General features: G+C 40.2%; 1 protein-coding gene across 4 annotated transcripts in view; it reads left to right on the forward strand.

Annotated features, from left to right (window-relative positions):
- Positions 1-7404, forward strand: part of SYN3 (synapsin III) — a 493528-nt gene that overhangs the window by 324107 nt on the left and 162017 nt on the right. The window lies entirely within an intron of this gene.

Genomic DNA, 7404 nt, shown 5'->3' on the forward strand with positions numbered 1-7404 from the left:
ATTGAAGCTTTTTAAACAAGAGTGTGACTGAATCAACTATGTGTGTGTGTGTGGTTTGTTGTTGTTGTTGTTGTTAATCAGTCTTATTATTACTCTGCAGAGAACAGATTGGAAACAACAGTGGATTCTGTAAGGCCAATTCCGAGTCTGTTGAGAAAAGTAATTATGTTGACTTGCTTTCAGGGAAGCAGCAGTTAAGATGGGGCATATTTGAAATATAAATAGAATTTACAGGACGTAGTGATTGATTGAGTGAATATGAGGAGGTTGATGAGGGAGAAGTAGTTATCAAGGATGATTCCCATTTCTGGAATGAGCAACTGAGTAAATGATGGTGTCATTTATTCTAACAGAACAGTGGAAAATTGAGGCAAAAAACCATGAGTTCTGTTTTAAAGATGTGCTACCTACGAGACATCCAAGTGGTTGATGTTAGGCGGGCTGCTGGTCTGAAGTTCAATAAAGAAATCTAGACTGAGGCTGCTTCATATTACATGGTGTTTAAAGATATTTTTCATTTACACCCTAGAAGCACTGGCCATATGAATGCTTGTCTAATTCCCTAGAACTGTGAGGTCTTAGAGGCCTGGCTTGACGTGTTGTCCTCTTGTGTCTTCCAAAGTTGCCTGACACATTGGTTGGCTCATGACAGGTGCTTAGTGAGTGTTTATGAAAGAGACAATGGCTGCTGGGGACTCCTTCTTTCATGTTTCTGAGTTTCCCATTGCCTCCTGGTTGTCTAAAAAGTTGCCTTAAATTTCATTGTTCTTGTTTGTTTTTCTAGTCCAGGCAAACTTTTCAAATTAGCATGTTAGTCATTTGTAGAGGGTCATGACCCTCCCTTGTTTACAATAGGGCCATGTCATGCCAGCTCAGAGATCCTATCCTGGAGCTGGAGTTGGGACCAGTTATACAGGAGGCCACATCCCTTCCAGGAAGGCTGCTGTCCAAGGCATGGACAAAATCTCTAAGATTTTGGGCAAAATCTCTAAGATTCCCAAAGGGATACTTAAGCCTGTGGAATTTCACAGACTTTATATGAGCTTAAGACGCTCATAGTCCCCATAGTCAATCCCTGAGTTAACCTGAAAGTTGCCCAAAGGAGGGAGGAGTCAAGCCTATTTTAAAAGATGAAGTATCTGAAAGCCTTGGAATTCAGAGACCTTATATGAAATTTCAGGCAGAAATTTTCAATTGTTGGAAAGAACTTTGTTCTGGGATCAGATAACCTGAGTTCTGGGCCTGAGATTCATTGTATAACACTGAGAAAACAACTTCCCTTCTCTGGTCCCATTACCCCATCTAAAACTAAGAAGATTGGATTCAATGACCTCAAAGTACTCTTCTATTTATTACATTCAGAGGAATTCTATGTCCTGGGCAGTATGAGTCATAGACCTTGCCTCAAGGTGCTTAAAATTCTAGAATTGAGATGAGGGGACTCAGAATTGACTCTGATATTCCCATTAAGACAGACACCCTGTTTCCTGCAAATGTGCTTGCATACAAATCTCTCTAGAGGAGAGGCCCTGTAGATTAAAAACAGAATCTTAGTTTGGACTTTACAATTAAAACTGTTAGATCTTACAACATTTAGCTCTTTCAGAATTTTAGAATTTTACAGCTTTATCCAGAAATGAATCTTACATTTTTTTTTTTGTCTATCCTCATCTTTTGAACGTAAACAAATCGGCCCTGAGAAGGAATGTGACTTGCCCAAGGTCACACAGTGAGTCCCTGGTACAGCCTAACTTAGCACCTACCCCTGACCCCACACACACACTACCCTAAATCTCATCAAAATTGTTTCTCCACCACTCTCTCCCTTTTGGCACCACCTCCTGTCTCTGCAAGCTCTGCTGTCTCTGCAGTGGAACATTCCTGCACAGAGGGGATTAAAAGAGCAAGGGTGGAATGCTAAACCTCCCTGCCCATTGGCAAGAGCATTTCTCCTGAATTGAGCCCAGCAGGGTTCAGGGGAACCTAGTGGCCCATGTGGAGGTCTGGGTTGTCAGAACCAACTTCAATCCACATGCCAGGGCCTGTCCACGCCCTGCCCTCCATCAGGTAAAGCCCCCAAAACAAGTACCCCATGGTGGGGCCGCTGCTGAGTTTGGGTGTTGTCCTGGAGCCTTTCTGGGCCAACTCTGTCAATGTGCTCCGCCAAGCTCAATGGAGCCATTGGAGACCCTGGGCCAAGCTCTGTGGGAAGCCCAGCCAAGTTTCAGAGTGTCTAGCGCCAAGGCTGAATGTCTGGTTCAGTGGAGAGTAAGTCCAGATGTTTGTCTCTGGTCAATCTCCTATTGGCTTTCTAATTTTCAACCTGGACGACCTACTGGGGACTCACAGCCTTGTGTAGATAAAATGAAGACAATGTGTCACCCCACCATCCGGGAATACATTATCTACTCTCCTCCATCTCATGTCACTGAGTACTTGCCAGAATTAATGTCCCATGTCTTCTTCAAGTACAGAGAAGATAAATAATATTTACTTCCTACAGTTAGCTCTCAGTTCACCACCAAAGAGTGACATTAAGGGTATATAGATGCTCTAAAATTCTTTCAATAACAATGCGTATTTCTAATTGCATTTACTAACTGCCTAAAATGATTCCGGAGCTTTGCTAGGTACTAAGGATAGCAGAACTAATAATTCACCTTCATGGCCCTTTACAGACGTTCTAATGATGAAGAAAAACAAACAAGGATTATTATTTATAAAACACTAGCTTCTAAGGAGGTAGGTCCTACAAACAAACAAACAAAAAAACTGTCACATTTTTGGGTTTGAAATACCTGGGGAAAGGAAGAATTGTTCTGTGAAAGAAAGGGTAAGAGATTTTATGGCAGAGATGAACAGGTAGAGAATAGAGTAGATAGATATAAGTTGGCAGAATGTTGAACACAATTCTGATAAGGTAAGAGTGAAAGAGAAGCTCTAGTTAGCATCTCAGCCAAAGAAACGGAGGACAAAAACCATCATCAGTAGAGATTCATGCAGTTATGTGATGTCCAACCCCTTCAGACTTCCCCTTGAAGTTGTCAGTAGAATCTACTATGTGAATTTTTTCTGAGGAATGTGAAGAGGTGCAGAATTCTATATGCTCAATCAGTTATGGGATTTGGGAAATTTGGTACTTTTGTAAACCTAGCCAACCCAGCCTATCATTACTGATACAGCCATCCTATATGGATTGCTTATCATGTGCCAGGCATTATGTTAAGAACTTTATGTATATTTGACATTTATTCATTGAAAAAATATTGAATGCCTCTTACATGCCTAGAATTGAACTCAATTGATCCTCATAACAACGCAGCAGGATAGATATAATTATCTCAGTGTTATAAATGAAGAAACTGAAGCTCAAATTGCTTGCATAATCTGTCCAAAGTCATACAGCCAGTAAATGGCAAAGTAGGATCTAAACACAAATCTGTTGGATTCCAATGATCACACTCTGAGCTCCTCCATTCTGTTCCTTTTCTGTTGATGTTTCTTCCTGAGGACTGTCTATTTTAGAAAAGTAATTTGCCAGTGTAGGTGGATCTTAATAGAGTGGCCAACTTAGATCAGGGCATTTAAAGTAGGAGAGGGTCTCTTCTTGAGCATGCTCCTTCATACATGTTCAATCCACATCCTAGTCCCACATCATGACTTTTAACACCAGCGTGAGTGATAGGGCACCTGGTGTCCTCACCAGTAAGTTATGGTTCCCTGGACAGAGAGAGATTTTTTCCCCCAGTGTCTTTCCCCTTGCTGTAAGGAGGGACATTGTTGTTGTTTTTTTTAAAATTTATTTTATTGCATTTTAGGTTTTGGGGTACATATGAAGAACATGCAAGATTGTTGCATAGGTACACACATGGCAGTGTGATTTGCTGCCTTCCTCCTCATCACCTATATCTGGCATTTCTCCCCATGCTATCTCTCCCCAACTCCCCACCTCGCACTGTCCCTTCCCTATTTCCCCCCAACAGACCCAAGTGTGTAGTGCTCCCCTCCCTGTGTCCATGTGTTCTCTTTGTTCAACACCCGCCTATGAATGAGAACATGTGGTGTTTGATCTTCTGCTCTTGTGTCAGTTTGCTGAGAATGAGGCTTTCCAGCTTCATCCATGTCCCTACAAAGGACATGAACTCATCGTTTTTGATGGCTGCATAATATTCCATGGTGTATATGTGCCACATTTTCCCTGTCCAGTCTATCATCGATGGGCATTTGGGTTGGTTCCAGGTCTTTGCTATTGTAAACAGTGCTGCAATGAACATCCGTGTGCATGTGTCCTTATAATAGAACGATTTATAATCCTTTGGATATATACCCAGTAATGGGATTGCTGGGTCAAATGGAATTTCTATTTCTAGGTCCTTGAGGAATCGCCACACTGTCTTCCACAATGGTTGAACTAATTTACACTCCCACCAACAGTGTAAAAGAGTTCCTATTTCAAGGAGGGACATTGTTAAACGGTTTGGCAGCCAGAAGCCTGCTGCACCACAGGCAAAGCTTGAATGAAATTTCATTCTGGGGAGAGGTAAATCAGTGCTGGTGACAGGAGACATAAGCTTTAAGCCAACCATGACAAGAAGGGGAAACAGAGAAAAGAGAATGGAGCCATTGTGACAATTCCTCCTCTTAACTTTCTCCTACAGAGAGAGGAAAGGGGATAGGAAGAGTACATTGAGAATAAGGAAAGTGGGAAAGGCAGTTTTCACCCACTCAGGACAGGAATGCATTCATTCTTTCATCCAAGAAACATTTATTAAGCATCTGCTCTGTGTCAGCCATCATGCTGGGTGCTGGAAAATAGAAAACAATTTAGGTCATGGTCCCCATTTAGAGGAGATCACAGATGGGTGGGAAAGACACACTGGTAAACAAATTAAAAGATGTTTATTGTACTCTCTTCTCTGAAACCCACTGAAAGCAACAAAAAGAATGAAAATCTTTTGATGGAATCTTCTGTTATATTTTATCTTGGCTATGGGCTAAGATGATTAACTGCTCACCACAGTTCATTCCTGTCTTTCCATAATAGAGAGGAGTGGGTAAGGAGCAACTGCCTAGGCAGAGACCACATTTCTCAGCCTCTCCTTTACATTTACTTGAGCCGTGTGACGAGTTCTCAAAGCTGGAATGTGAACAGATATGATCTGTGTTGCTTTTCGGCCAAGATGATCAAGAGATGGATATACTTTCTCTACTCTCTCTCTCTCTTTGCCCTTCTTCTAGTAGAATTCAGGATACTCCAAGACCCCCTCAAAAAAGAAGGAGCCCAGACCTCTGACTCACCATATGGCATCTGCCTGCTGACCAGGAACATCAGCTCTGTACCCTTACACTAGTGAGAAATTAATATATAACATGTTAAACCATTGAAATTTGGAGGTGCAGTCAGTTGTTACAGAAGCTAATGTTACTCTAAAGAAAACAGGCTAAAACCCATATCTGCCACATTCAGTGAAATTTAGGTTTCATCAAAGGAAGGCAAAAAAAATAAGTCCTATATGTTGCCAGATTTTCTTGACAGTAAGATAAAAGATCCCTAAAGGCAGAATAAATGTTTATTGGAGAGAAAAAAAAAAGGAGTAGAGAAGTAGGTGAGTCAGAGAATAATAAAGTTCCCTGTGGTGACTCATTTCTGTAAGGCAAACGGCAAGGGAAACAGGGGTGTGGATAGGGAGACACTATGTGGATAGCCCATAGTACAAACCCTGACCTCCATTGTTTAAATGTCTTAGAGGTGAGGTGGAAGAGAGAGGGAGCAGCAGTCAATGTTGCAGCTTGTTAGCAGAAGAGACGTATAAACATTAAATGACCAGTAAGAGGACTATGGAGCTATGGTCCTTTCTGGTGATCCACACTGATCTCATACTCATGGGAATGCTTCAAAACCCAGGGAAAATGTGTCCCAGGGACAAGCATATCTGATAAGAAATTCTGAGACACCATACTCAAGCAGAATTTGCTGGTAGCCCCAGCTCGACCCCATGCCTGAGAAAATAACAGACCAGAACAAGACATTTCCAAAGTAAAACTACAAACAAGCAGAGAAGATCTAACATGGAATGAAAAATGAAAATGATAATGAAAGCCATTACAGAGGAGAAAATTAGCATCAGCAAAATGTGGAATTTATTCAGTTGATAGAGAAATAATAAAAACAATGAAATAAAATAATTAAAAATAATACTTATGAAATATGAGTATGCATGCTAGGTATTCCTAAAGAAAGGAACGGAGCAATGGGACAGAAACATATTCAAAGACACTATAAAAGAAAACTTTCCTGAATGAAAGAATTCCCTCTACAGAATTAAAAATGGTCTTAATATATCATGGAACTTTGATGGAGAATGTTCAATCAAAATTCTGAAGGAAAAATAAGGCTGGCCTCCAACTTCTCTTTATCTTTTAGTGCCAAAAGGAACAGGTACAAAATTCTGAAGGTATTATAATAAGCACATTTTCAAATGTAATAGCCAGTCTGGTTAACTTTCATGTATAAAGTAGCTGAAAGGCATTCTTCACCAACACAGACTCAGAGAAAATAGTGCTTGGCACTCATAAGTTCAACAGAGGAGGTGGACAACTTGATCATGAAATCTAGTGCCCCCCAAAATAATAGTCATTTCTCAGTATCAATGGGAGATTGGTTCCAGGACCCCCACATATACCAAAATTCGTGCATACTTTAGTACCCACGGTTGGCCCTTTGGAACCTGTGGCTACAGAAAGTTGGTCCTGACTATACACAGTTTCATATCCTGAAAATACCATCTTTTTCATCTGCCTTTAGCTGTGGAGGCAGAACTAAGGGACATGGAGGGCCAACTGTATTTATTGGAAAAAATCTACCTATGAGTCAGTGAACACAGTTCAACCCTGTTTCAGAGTCAACTGTATCAATATTATCAATTTAGGAATAGAGAAGTTATAGAATGCAAGCATTCATTGATGGTAAACATTGTATTTATTTAAATACAAAACTAGGGCTAAACAGCTGAGGGGCTCCTGGTTAGAAAACAGAAGGTAAATATCTTAAACCATAGAGAATAAAAAGAAATGGCTTCTCTGTGGCAGAGGAAGGGATATGTGGAAAGGTATACTTGCCCCAGTTTCTACATCTTTCATACTCGAGAGTCTGTGGATATAGAATAAAATTGATAAATTAAGAAATAGATGTTTAAGTATACTATTTAAAGTATAATACTAACCAGTTCAAGAATAAAAACTAGACTATAAACCTTCCAAACCATTAGAAAGAGAGAAGACGAAAAAAAAAGGCTCACAAACAAAACAAAGAAACCACAAAAATATAGCAAAAAAAGAAAACAAACATTTTATTTTAAAAAAGAGAATAAAATAAGATGACATATTTCAACCAAATATAGCCAA

Source organism: Sapajus apella, unplaced genomic scaffold (genome assembly GCF_009761245.1).
Source record: "Sapajus apella isolate SASKATOON/1434 unplaced genomic scaffold, GSC_monkey_1.0 scaffold162, whole genome shotgun sequence".
Taxonomy (NCBI): domain Eukaryota; kingdom Metazoa; phylum Chordata; class Mammalia; order Primates; family Cebidae; genus Sapajus; species Sapajus apella.